A 13,682-nucleotide genomic window follows, 5' to 3' on the forward strand; every position below is an offset into this window, starting at 1 on the left:
GTGGACTAGTCACTTGCAACAGTGAAGGGCAGGGAATGTGTCAGACCCACGGAGGGGCCAGGGCTGTCCTGGGTCTGGCTAGGCAGGGGGGATGGGCATGCGTTAGGGCAGGGCGATGCCTCTGGGCTCTGACTGTTCCTAGTCTGTGCTGATAACCCAGTCACGAGCTTCCTGAGCCCCAGAGCCCTCTCAAGTTCTCTCTGCTCCACCGCTCGCCTTTAATCCTATTTCCAATCGCCCAGATGTCAGCTGTCCCCAGATACTTAATGATTATAAGGGGGAACAGGGAGGCATCAGAAAGAGTGGCCGGCAGGAAGGAGAGATAAAAGCTGAGAGCGACCACTCAGACCCAGGCGCGGAGTTTCAAGGGGATGATATTGTCTTTAGCTATTAAAGTTTTAAATTAACGCTTCCGTCACTTGAAGGGAAACTTGCAGACAAAGATCTGGCTTATCTGCTTCTAGGGCCACCTGCCCAGAAACTGGCACGTTAGTGACTGTGAGCAAACAAACTGGGGAACAACTCAGCAGATCCAACTGACAGGCAGGTCCTGCTGATAAAAGCATAAGTAGAGGTGCCAGCTACGACCCCTTTGGGGCTGTCTCCAGAGCTTCTGGGTGTGGTTATGTGTGTGGACAGGGCTCACACCAACAGGAGTACCCCTGGCCTCCAGTCTCCAGAAGCTGGGTGTGCATACTGCCACCCAGAAGCACCCCCTGTCCCACAGCAGTGCCAGATGCCCCCGTGAAACTCTGGAAAGGCTACCAGACATCCTACAAGCCGGGATGCCTGCCATCACGTCTAGCTTGGGTTCCCTGCTCTTGGGAGCCTCCCTTACCCACAGCTGTCGGTTCTGACCTACATGCCAAGCCTCCGGCCCAGGCTGTGGCTGAGAGCTGAGCCAAGTATAGCTGCAGAGTTGGCAGCTGGGCTTCCAACCCTCTTCGCAAGACTTCAGGTTCCCTGTCTCCACCGTGAAAGGCTGGGCTCCATGGCCTCTCTGGTCATCTCTAACCCAGCATGATGCTGGGATCTTAGAATTAAGAGGCACCGTATGGTATGGGAGGGTATGGTGCACATACATGTTGGGGCTCATCCCCTTTCAGACATTGACAGTGAGTCCTAAAAGGCGCTTTAACCACATGACCAGGCACACGGCCATTCTGCATCAACAGTGGGGGAAGGGAAAGGCACCATTAGCCTACAGGCTCGGGGGACCTCTTTGCTCCTTCCCAGCTCCCTCCTCCCTCAGTGCTGAGCAGTTTTTCAGAGCCATTCATTCTTCACTCAGAAAGATCCAGCAGCTTCTCATGCATGTGCCTGAACCGGGTTCTCAGTCCCGTGAGGCACCTGTCATGGTCCCCGATATGGAGACAGAACGTGGATGCTGGGTGAGATGGAGAAGCACACAACCCCCTGGCCTGGTGCTGCTTGAATTCTAAAAAGTAACACCTTGGAGACTTGAGCAGGGGTAGTGCTCATGGCCAGGAAAGCTGTGTGCTGCTGAGGGGGATGGGTGTCACTTGAGGAGGAAGCCACCACGCCCAGGAGTGCACCAACCTCACTGCCCAGCTACCCTGATCTTTTCAGCTCGTCCCCTTTCCTGAGGCTTTATGGCCTGGGCATCTCGTGAAGTCTTGAACCCTCATTACCACGCAAAGCCCTCAGAGAGAGACTTGAACAATAACACTGCCCGGAATCAGAACAGGTAAACTCGCCAGCCCATTTCAGATGAAAGCAAAGAGTTGTGTTTTTCGTTCAGGTCAGTAGGATATAGGTGTGGCCTCTGTGAAATCTCGGATCTGTGAGACTTGGAAACAGTGGTGGATATGCCTGCCATGCCTACAGCCCACTCACCTTTCTTCTCACAAGGAGGTGAACCAGGGAACCTATGGTCCAGAAAAAAGGGGGGGGGATTCCCCTAAATCTGGTATCTATTGCTGTCAGAGGTCTGGAGGAAGGCAGGTGCCTCCTTCATGCTCCAGTCTTTTTCTTTCCTCTTGCTTCTCCAAGACCAGCTGGGCAGCAAGAAGAAGTCTCTCTCCAAACAACCTCTCACCGTGGGCTCCAGCCCAAGTTTCCTGGGGCGCCAGCTTTTACCTCAAATGAGGCTTTTGATTAAAACCAACTGTTTAGCACCAAATGGGCTCTCCAAGGATTTAGCCCACTGCAATCAAGGCACCTGGTACAAGCCTGGAGTTTGGGGTTTACTGAGTGAGTGATCTCCTCATCAGCACGGACCTAAGCCAGAGGGAGGGCGGGGCTGAACCCTCACTGAGCTGGGTTCCCTCTCCTGGGGGTCCTGCAAGTCCCAGGTTCTCCGCGCACTCACCAGCCTCTCTCCTGGGAACGCTCAGCCCTTGGCTCTGTCTCTTGAGTCCTGGGCTCTGCTCTTTGCCCTTAGGTCCTGAGAGAGAAACTCCACGCACCGAGGGCCTCTTTGGGTCAGGGTGCACTGAGCTAGAGAGCTCAGGGAGCGGGGCAGCTGTGGCACAGGACCGGCCCAACTTGCCGCCTTCTCAGATCACATGGGTTACTCTCCGTCCCGCCCAGCTCCGGGATCACCGTGCAGCCCTGGTGCTCCCGCAGGCCAAGTGCAGAGCGGAAGCCAGGGGCCCTTCTGAGAAGCGCCTGTGGGTGCGGAGGACAGAGTCTCCTCGTCCCCCAAGCTCGTTGGGGGAGACTGCGCGGGCAGGCAGGAAGAGCTATCACACACCTTGAAGTCCTCTGACCCAGGTCCCGCAGAGGAGGGACCCGCCACACGTCCTAGCAGAGGAAGGCGGCGTCTCCTTGAATAGCCATTCTAACTCTTCAAGGAGACAGCTTCACAGAGAGGAAAACCGAGGCTCAGAAAAGTACCCCACCCAGAGTCACTGACTAGTCAACGAGACTGTGAGCCCAGGGTTTTCAGCCAGAGACTGTGAGCCCAGGGTTTTCAGCCAGAGTCGCTCATACCCCCAGGGCCTCAGATTACAGACTGCAACCAGATCCAGAAGACCCTTCAGTGAGCAGCCCAGCCACTGGGAAAGGAGGTGGGCAAAAGGCCAGTAGCTCACACCATGGGAGGACCTGGTGATAGGAAAGGCCTCCAGATCAGGATGAGAGCCAATGAACTTTGCAGGCCTCAGTCAGCTTCAAGGCCAGTTTCTCTCCAGCCCAGTGTCCCTCCCCAACCCTTAGGGGACTTAGCCCTGGATGTTGAGAGAATTCACCACCCCTCCTCCTCCCAAGCATCTCCTCACCCTAACGGGGCTACCCATTGCTCTATTTAGAAACCATCAAATAAGAAATATGTTTAGCTGGGTGTGTGGTCTTTCACACACATAAAACCCAACACTTGGGAGACAGAGGCAAGAGAATTGCAGAGAGTTACAGACCAACCTGGGCTAGGATTGTTCCAGCCAAGCCAGCCTGAGCTACAGAGAGAGACTCCCCGTCTCAAACAATGGCCTCTATTCTTTAGGGACCTCTTTTACAACCTAGTTCCATGCCTGCAAAAATAAACAGGGGCATAGATAATAAACAGCTGCTGGGTGGACAGATGTGAGAGCCGCATCGCCTGTCCATCAACCGGAGAGGAAAAGGAACCTTAGGGTCCTGCAGAGATCTTTCAAAAACCACACAGTATGTGTGTGTGTGTGTGTGTGTGTGTGTGTGCGCGCGTGTGTAGGGGGTGGTAGCACTGGGGCTGAATTGAGTGTTCCAGTGAGTTGGATGAATTAAGAGTGGAACTGTTATCAATGACACAATTCCAATACTAACTTGAAAGTACTAAGTTTTACACAATGCCAAGATGCCTTGACTGTGGAAGCTGCTGAGTGTGTAAGGTCCTGGGATCACACCTGAAATTGTGAAGACAGATATCAGTTTCTTTCTACTCTAGGGCTTACTTATTTGAACTAGTTCTTCTCTTTTTAAGTATTAAAGGGCTGGAGAGATAGCTCAGCGTTTAAGAGCACTTGTTGCTCTTGCAGAGGACACAGGTTCCATTCCCAGGACTCACGTGGCAACTCACAATCATCCAGAATCTATTTGGCATGGCTTTTCGGCCTCTCTGGGCACTGGGCATGCAGGATTGCATATACATCCATGTAGGCAAAACACCATTTACATACAAGAAAAATAAGCAAATCTTAAAAAAAATAAAGACCTTAGAAAGTTTTAGATGGAATCAAGGAGGTATACATTAAAGTGAAGATATATGGCACAGAATATAAAGAATAAAAGGTTAAATTCCTTTCACTCCCAAGCCCAATCTCTAAAAGCAATCGTCATTGATGATTTCTATGATGTTTCTGACTTGTTTTGTGTGCATGAGTGTGAGTGTATGTGGGTATATGATTGAGTATATGACTGTGTGTGTGTACATATGATTGAGTGTATGACTCTCTCTGTGTATGTCCGAGTGTATGACACACACTCTGTGTGTGTGCGCGCGTGTGCATGTATGTGTGATTCAGCAGTTGTGTGATTTGGGGTTCCTGGGAGAAGCATGACCTTCTGGCTGCCTCCCCCTGGCAGGCTGCCTCCCTCGGCCTCAGTGTTCTCCACGCCTGGTGGAGTAACAAAATCAATGTGGTACGTCCTTTTGGACTCAGTACACACAGTCCACAGCGGAGTGTGCCATGGGGGGGGGGGTATCCGGGTAAATGTCCATTACAGCCAGCAGAAATCTGTTCCATCCTGTCCGATGATCGCAGGACATGCACAGCAGGGCTGCTAGCTGTCTATTGGTGGACAGATAACTTTTTTTAGATAATTCTTTGTATCAACATTCCATATTTATGGTGGCTTATATGGTACAGACATGCTCACAGCTCTACGGGCACACTTAGAACAATGTCTCTAGAATCAAAATGAAATTTGGAACTTTGATCGGCGTCAAAGAGTGTATGTGTTTTTCTTTTAAGGAGACTATTTCAAAATTAGAAGCGATTTTAAAATTGTTGAAGCAAACTCAGAATTAGAGAAGGTGACACAGAGAACTGTCAGCTTCCTTCAGGGACTTGGGAGGGACTTGTTCATGGACACGTGTCAGCATGTTGTGTGTGAAAACCAGGATGACCATCTAGAGAACCAAAATCCAGATTTCAGTCACTGAAGCTTGACGCTGCCCATCAGAGCCTTCCGCCTTTTCTGGACTGTTTCCATAACATTATTTAGTGCTAACGAGTCTGGCCAGAATCAACTGCATCTAGCAGCCCTCTCTCTCTGTCTCTCTCTCTCCCTAAGCACATATGTGTGTGCTTGTATGTGTGCTAGTTAGTGGAGAGTGTGACATGCGTGTGTGAGTGTGCATGAAGTGGGCCAGGAGAAGACATGAGCACCCTGTTCTGTCTCTCTCCACCTTATTCCCTTGAGACAGGGTCTCTCACTGAACCTGGAGCTACACTGGCCGCCAGCAAGTCCCTACGAGCCTCCTGTCTCTGTCTTCTACAGCACCGGGCTTACAGGTATGTGTGACCACGCTCAACCTATGTGTGTGCACTTATGTGTAATGTATTTACATACCCTATATGTAAATGTTGAATGGACACATCCCTCTCCACAAAGTCTTTATGTATTGCAAATAGGAAGAGAGAACTCTGACCACAGTGAAGCCTAGAAGACAGCCTTACTTCTAGAAGGTTCTTGTTAAATCGTGAGAAAGACCAGGCAAATCCAAAGTTAGGGACAGTCTACAAATAAGCAACCTGTACAATTTAAGCGTGACAAAGCCCAGAAGCCAAGAAAAGTCTGAGGGGAGGAGCCGATCTGAATATTAAGAGACAGTGGGGCTAGAGAGATGGCTCAGTGGGTAAGAATATTTGCAGAGTTCAAGTCTCCAGCCTCCACCTAAGCTAACCATAACCAAGCATGGTGGTTCACACTTCAATTCCATCACTTAGGAGGCAGAAGCAGGTGTGTGTTTGTGAGTTCAGAGGCCAGACTGCTCTACATAGTGAGTCCCAGACCTTGCAGGTCTATATATATAGACTTTGTATAAATATGTATATGGTGTGTGTGTGTGTGTGTGTGTGTGTGTGTGTGTGTGTGCTGTGTGATTCGACCAGTCTCATTATGCTGGTTTCTCATTATGATCCCTGCCTTCTAGAAGGCCCTGTCTTCTAGGCTTCACTGTGGCCAAATTTCTCTCTCTCTTTCTTTGCAATAAATAATTATTTGTGGGGAGGGATGTGTGCATTCATCATTGACATATATACCACCACCAGTAAATTACATTTCCATAAACAAATTCAAACAACGGCCGAGAACATGTTTTGTGTCTTTGCACTGTTACTTACCTAGTTCCTCAGGCTTCCTGGGGTCCCTTGGGGTCCTCTCTGACTCCCTACATTTTAGCCTGCCTTGCAGTCCACCCTTCCTTGTTCTCTTTCTGGGGGTGGGAAGCTTTCTCTTTCTAAAGGCTGTGTACTTGAACCTTGCATCTTACAGATGAGGAAACTCAGCTCCTTTCCCCTTCCCAGAAGGCCCAGCAAGCAATGCATCCCTATGATCATCAGTGGCCACAGCAGGCCATCTTAGCCCTGCTTCATAGCCTGGCACAGGGGGTCAAGTTCCCTCTCTTCATAGGACAGGGAAAGCAATATGGCCCCTACCTTCCATTTAGTGGCATGAGGGCCCAGGGCCCCATGGTTTCTCCCAGAAGCTTACCTATGACAGTATATGGTCCAGGGAAGTATTCTCTCTGCCCTCAGAAAACACCAGAAGGAAGAGAGCAAAGTAAGAACAGAATAGACACAATTAACATGGCAGGAGCTCAGAAGAGGGAACTGTCATTGATGTGACTCACACAGCAGACATGACCTGCCCCTACACAGGGTAACTGACTGCCAATATAGAAGATTTATCCAGCTCAAGTCTGATGCAGCAGCCCAAGTGACCAGGAGACAGAGCAAAGTTATTGGTCACACCCAGAGGCAGGGCAACGTGTGGACAAAAACGGGCCGTTAGTAGAATCCAGTACTTAGAGGCACCAGATGTTGGAATCATGACAAAGATTTTTATCCCAGTTTGAACATAAATTTTCAGTCTGCTGAACGTCTGGTCCCAAACTGGCGGCGCCATTCTAGGAGGTTCTGGAAATGTTAGGGGGTGGAGCCTGGCCGAGGAAAGTGGGCGCCTGGTGCCAGTCCTCTGCTTCCCGTCTACGAGGGGCATGGCTTTAAAACCATCTCCCCAACACAGTGCTCAACTTCATGGAGCAGTGTAGTCAAATAATGTGACAGAAACTTCTGGAACTTTGAGCCACACTAACTCATCCCTTCTTTAAGTTAGCTCAGCTCTTGCCACAATGGCAGAAGGTCTTACTGACACAGATTGCAAGGCAGTTTTCATACATCCACCTCACAAACCCATGTCATGAGATATTCCAACAGCCAATTTTAAGTCACCAAGCAATCAACCATTGATCCCTAAAGCCAGGAGGCCAGAGAGTCACCCATTAGCTGTGCCATCTCGGAGAAGAATTTCAGTCCTACTGTGTGCCTCAGTTGCTCTGTTGGCATCTCAGACTTCACCTTGGAGGCAAGGCAGAGCACAGAACAGCAGCACGCAGGACCCACCCATGACCATGCCCCTCCTGAACCAACAAGTCCTGATTCCATGCAGCAGAAAGACACAGCCGGGTGAAAATCTGTGTGTTTCCATTGCTCTTGTAGTAGGTAGGATTCATGGGCCACATTTCTGTACAATGAAGGTGGGGAGGGAGAGGCTCCTGGGGACAGAGTCCCTACACTAGGAGGAAGTTATCTGCCATTCTGTTTCCTTTTCCTTCTTCTGGCCTGGAACTTAGATGGGAGTAGTGGTCTGGAGCTGCAGAGTGTCTGGCAACCGGAAGGAGACAAGTGAGAGGTGACCCTAGGATCCTGGGTGGAAAGACAGGTTTGAACCCCTGTGATACTGTGAGTTGTCTCCTCAGTAGGCAGTCCAACTCTAAGTTCCCTTGCTGTGGGAACAAAATCAAAGCCCGTGCAAGCCCCTGTCAGATGGGTTTGAATTGTGAAGGTGAACGCAGCAGACTCCACAGAGAGGAGTGGGAGAAAGGTGGATCTTTGTGTTCCATCAGGCTCACAAATATCGCCTAGAAAGGTGGCTTCTTCTAAGACGGTCCCCAGGCAGCAGAGATGTGAAGACAGAACTTCCAGCTGCCTGACTTAAGACACAAAGGGTTAATATTTCTCTTGTTGTGGGTACTTTCTGTGATCCTCCCAAAGGCTGGAATTGCAGCCTTGTCCTTCCTCCCTTGTTTGCTTTCTTCTCTCCTTCCTTGGGTCCTTCCTAAAAGCCTTTTATGTGCTGTGCACCAGGAGATGAGGGTCTGGGACACCCTGCGGGACCGGTCCCCAACATTCCCTACAAGGCCTGTATGTAGGTCAGTGCCAGGCTCCATTGACATCCTATACAGGCAGGGCCCTCCTGGGATTATACAGAGGGGAGTCACCCCAGGCTGGTGCAGGTTGAAAGCAGCGTCCTGCTGTGACTCCTCCACACCGACAGGGGGCGACAGAACCAGAGCTGGAGGACCTGGGGCTCAGTGCCAAACTGTCACCCGCTGGAGGGTAGTCATCTGTCACAGTCAGCTGACCGGAACCAGCCCCTGTCCAATCTCCCCACGTTTAATTCAGGGACACCTTCCCAGGCCCCAGCACCTTTCCTCAGTCATGATGAAGTCGTGTTTTAGTCTCTCGCCCTGCTCCTCCCTTGTCTCCCAGGGGCCCGCTATCCGTGACCCCCTCCTTCCCATCTTGGCTTCCCTCGAAGCCACTTGGTGTGCCGCCAGCCATAGTGACTCATACGGCCCGAAGGGCAGGGCTGCGGCTTCTGTGCCGGGCGCCCGCCCTGTCTGTCCCCGTGGTGGTGGCCTGGAGCCCACCCAGGAGGGTGGGGGAAGACACTGAGGTTCAGGCCACCCACTCCTGAGACACTGTTGCCTTTTGTCAGGAGACCTTCACTGGGGAACCCAGCTCCACCACCCTGCGTTCTGGTGGCCGTCTTTGTCTCTGCCCTGCACTTCAAAATGAAACCATGCTAAGCCACCCCTAGGTTACTAACTTGGTATTCCCATTCAACAGTCCTCATCCCAAACTTCTTACTGCTCAATTTTGTTCTCCCCTTTTCCCTTCTTTCTGTCTCCCTTCCCTTCTGTCCCTCTTCCCCCTCCTTCCCTCCCTGCCCCCTCCTTCTTCTCCTTCTCCTCCAGTACTTAATTAAACACAAAGATGAATTTACTCTGCTCCTGACGCCTCTGGCCTTGGTTGCTGGCCAACTTGGGGACCACTTTGCAAAGCCTAGGAACTGTTGAGTCATTTGGCTCCCCTCCAGTTCTGCTTGGGGAGTCCCTTGGTAGGGGTGGGAATGCTGGGATTTCCCATCACCAGGATCCCTAGTCCATTTCCTATAGAGACCCTAGGACCTCTAGGCCTGCAGGGATTCACCCACATATGGCCTCCTGGGGGACCCAAGACCAGGAAAACCCCCATCTCTCCGTTAAGCTGCTCCTGCTGGGAAGCTGGGACCCCAGCTGGCCCCTGGCCCCTGGGAAAGTCCTGCCCCCCTACAGGCCAGCCTTTAGGGGCTCACTGCAGGCAGCCCTATGGCAGGCAGGGCATCGCTGCATGTAGGTTGACGCTGGGAGTAGGTGCAGTGGGGCATTGTTTTCTAGAGCGAGGCAGAGCCACCATGGCAGCTTTCCAGTGGGGGCACTTACACCTGGGTCTGAGTCTGGGAGACTCAACCCTCTTTCGGGATACCCTGGGATCGTCTCCTTTTCTGGTATCCCGCTTGATGGAGTGGGATGGAGTCAAGCCCTCACGGACGTGAGTGTGCTGCCAGACAAAGCCCAAGTCCATTCAGTGGGGGGCCTTGGTCTGTGCGTCCCAGCTATAGCCTGAGATGGAGACAGGGCAGAAGTGTTGCCCAGCAACACTTTCATCTGGCCACAGCAAAAGTTACCCATCTTAAGACGAGAAAACAGAGGAGGGCGTGGTTTCTGAGACAGGACAGTGTCTTCCCAAGGCTGCTGCCATAGAGCTGTGGAGCACGGGACATCCACTCCTAGTTGCTATCATGGCTTTGTTTGGTCCACCAAGCCCTTTTGGCCCCTCATTGGCTGAGCTCAGTGAGAAGACAGAGGCCAAGGGTGGTGGTGTTGCTATTGCCCCCAGCAGCTGGAGTCGGGGAGGCAGAAGAGAGCAGAGAAGGGTAGACTTAAGTTCAGGAACACTTCTGGTCTTGGATGTCTTGGGACTTAGGGGCTTTGTATGGGCTTCTAATCAGAAGACAGCTGGTACTGTAGCTATCCTGGCAGGAGTGTAGCTATTCTAGAGAGAGACATGCATGTCCCCCACCCCATCAGACTGTTAAAACAAAACCAAAAGAGATAGGAACTTCCCAGGAATCTCGTGCTGGGTAAGATAAAAGGTTAGGACCCCAGTGCCAACCAGAGGGAGGACATTACCTCCTAGAAAGAGGTTTTGGTCTGAACAGTTTGTCAGACTACCTTTCAGGAGACCGGAGCCCAGACAACAAGAACAATGACGACACAACACAATGACCCGCCTTGATGGGGACCACTTAGTTACGTGTGCTTCTTGCTTTCTGGTGAAACCTAAATCTCATGACAGTGCCTGAAGATGGACTTTCAGGGGACACTGAACCTCTTTGTCTGTTCCTCCTCCCGGCGTGGCCATGTTGAGTTAAGTCTTATTTTCTGCCGGTGGATGAGTGGCGGTGGAGCCTAGCTTGTCAGGGCTGCCAGGGCCCAGGCATGTGCTCTCAGATCTCCAGAGAGCGGCCCTGGTATGAGATGCCAGCTGCATCCCAGGCTGTATGACTCTAGGCACTTTGGGGGGATTTTCAGGGTTCCCCAGCACCCCATGGTTGCAGTCACGGGCTTCAGCACCTGTGTCCGGCCTTAGCAACTGTTGTTAAGTAAACAGTCCTGTGCCTCTCCTGCTCATTCTAGATCAGGTGAGCTCCAGGTGGTGCGGCTGCCGCCCTGGATCAGGTCAAGTCCACCCTCCCCATTGCAGCCCCAGCCGAGAGTTGCTTGCCCTCTTGTGATGCTCAGAGTGGCTTCCCATGATCCAGAGATGCTCGAAGCCCTGCACTCTTTGATGCTCTAAGGACTCCTTCTGGTGACTTGTCAGTCTCTACAGCAGACTTGTGGACAGTGGTGCTTCTGACATTGTACTTTAGTGACAGAGGAGAACCTGAGGCTCAGGGAGCCTGTGACCTTCCAGAAGGCCTATGACAGTGAGTGGGACAGGGTCCCACTCAGGCTGGTCTGAGACAAGCATGACTTTTGTGCCTCTTTCTTTCACAGATTCCCCTCAAAGGCCATTGGGATACTGAGTGGCTGAAGGCCATTGATCTAGTGACGCTGAACTAGGCTCTCTCTCAGGCAGAGTCACTTGAACTCCTTCAGGTACCAGGACATGACCCTTGAACCTCTAAAGTTCTGTCTTTTGAGATGCTCTTTCTATTCCCAGCCCTGGTTCAAACATTCTTGTCTAGGATAATATATATATATATATATATATATATATATATATATATATATATATATCCTATTATATTATATATAGTCTTTTAATTTTACTTTATTTTAATTTTTTCGTTTTTCGAGACAAGGTTTCTCTGTAGCTTTGAAGCCTGTCCTGGAACTAGCTCTTGTAGACCAGGCTGGCCTCGGACTCACAGAGATCCGCCTGCCTCTGCTTCCTGAGTGCTGGGATTAAAGACGTGAGCCTCCTCTGCCTGGTTTAGGATATGTATTTTAACAACCATCCTTCACTTTGTTTTCTTCCCTGCGACCAAACATCCCCATTCACCCTCACCAGATACCTGCTTGTTCTTAGGGGAAGGAGACTAGAAGAACTGGTGTTTCAGGTCAACAACCATGCGGGCCCCTGCCAGCTTGGTTTCCTCCTAGCCTGGATGCAGGTCTTCACTACAGAGCTCCCCAAACTGGATGGTGGTTTCTTCAGGTATCTGGTGCCCTCTTCTGGCTGGTTCTGTTACTGCATGGGCTCTAAGGGCTGTGCAACAAGTAGCCTTTAACACAAAGCTGACACCCTCATTCTTTGATTGCTAGAGCGGTCCCAGCCTACTGGCCTCGTCTGCTAATGAAACTTCCGGCCGTGGTGCCAGGTGTCCAGCCCCTGTGATGAGAGTTCCGCTTAGACTCCCGCGGTAGCTGGGGATCCCACCAATCTCTTCCTGTTTTTCTAAGATTGGACACCCACTCCTTTTTGTCTTCCATCATGGCTGGGCTCTGGACCAGCTGCTGCTACCTTCTTGATTCTAACTTGCCCTTCATCTGTCACAGAATCTTCAAAAGACTGAGGGGAGCCGGGCAATGGTGGCGCACGCCTTTAATCCCAGCACTCGGGAGGCAGAGGCCAGCCTGATCTACAGAGCTAGTTCCAGGACAGGCTCCAAAGCCACAGAGAAACCCTGTCTCGAAAAACCAAAAAAAAAAAAAAAAAAGACTGAGGGGAGTGAAACTGTCTCTCTATAAATGAGCAGGTTACAGTGCTCGGGGTTACTTGAGGGTCATGGGAATCAAAATGGTGGGCTTGATGGCATGATAGACACATGGCTCATGAGTCCATTCAGGGAGTGAAAAGTTTACCGCACACTCTGGGTAGTTTTATGCCAACTTGACACAAGCTAAAGTCATCTGAGAGGAGGGAGCCACAATTAAGAAAATGCCTCCGTAAGAGTTGGGTTGCAGTCGAACTTACAAGGCATTTTCTTAATTAGTGATTGATGGGGCGGGCCTAACCCACTGTGGGTGGTGCCATCCCTGGGCTGGTGGTCCTGGGTTTCATAAGAAGCAGGCTGGGCAAGTCATGGTGAGCAAGCCAGTAAGCAGCTTCCCTCCATGGCTTCTGCACCAGCTCCTGCCTCCAGGTTTCTTCCCTGAATGAGTTCCTGCCTTTCCTGCTTTTGATGATGAACTGTGAGTGAAATAAACCCTTTCCTCCTTGGGTTGTCTTTGGTCATAGGGTTTCATCACAACAATAGAACCCCTATCAAAGACACAGAGATTTATGGAGCTGCCCAGGCTACTAATGGGAAAGAATGGAGGTGACCGTAGCAGTAAGATTCCTGGAAGGATCTTTGTGACTGATCCATGTCCTGACTCAGGTGGTGGCTGTGTGAATTACACCTGCAATAAAGCTGCTAACAACTAAATACACACACACATACAGACACACACATACACACACAGAGAAACATATAGACACATATTCACACACTCCAAGCATATAGCCATACACAGACATCCAGACATCCCCCCACAGACACCCAGTCACCCCCCCCCAGACACCCAGTCACACACACACACAAGCACAGTCACACACAGATATACACACATACATATACATCGTGGCTGTGTATTGTGTAAGACATTGTCACTGAGAGAAACCAGGTCAAAGGCTTGCAGATTTCTCTGTTATTTGCCACAATCACGACAAAGTAAAAATGTTAAAATATAAGTGGGGTCTCAGAGAAATGAAACTTGTGCACAGTGTTGGTGTAAACCCAGCAAGTGACGGTCGGCAAGTAAGCAGGTACACATTGTCACGCGTGCTTGTCATGGAGGCTATAGGAAAAGCAAACTGAAGGCTTGCAGAGCAGATGAGTGAGCCCCACAGACACTGTCCCATGTG

At 50.9% G+C, this 13,682-nt stretch overlaps 1 protein-coding gene across 2 annotated transcripts in view; it reads right to left on the reverse strand.

Annotated features, from left to right (window-relative positions):
• The window catches only part of Mlph (melanophilin), a 45,129-nt gene extending 42,649 nt beyond the window's left edge, over positions 1-2,480 (reverse strand). For both annotated transcript variants that reach the window (XM_075951807.1, XM_075951806.1), the window contains exon 1: positions 2,333-2,480. The gene's annotated coding sequence lies outside the window, so the exon portion shown is untranslated. The remainder of the gene's footprint in view (positions 1-2,332) is intronic.
• Positions 2,481-13,682: the final 11,202 nt, after the last annotated feature.

Source organism: Microtus pennsylvanicus, chromosome 17, assembly GCF_037038515.1.
Source record: "Microtus pennsylvanicus isolate mMicPen1 chromosome 17, mMicPen1.hap1, whole genome shotgun sequence".
NCBI classification, from domain to species: domain Eukaryota; kingdom Metazoa; phylum Chordata; class Mammalia; order Rodentia; family Cricetidae; genus Microtus; species Microtus pennsylvanicus.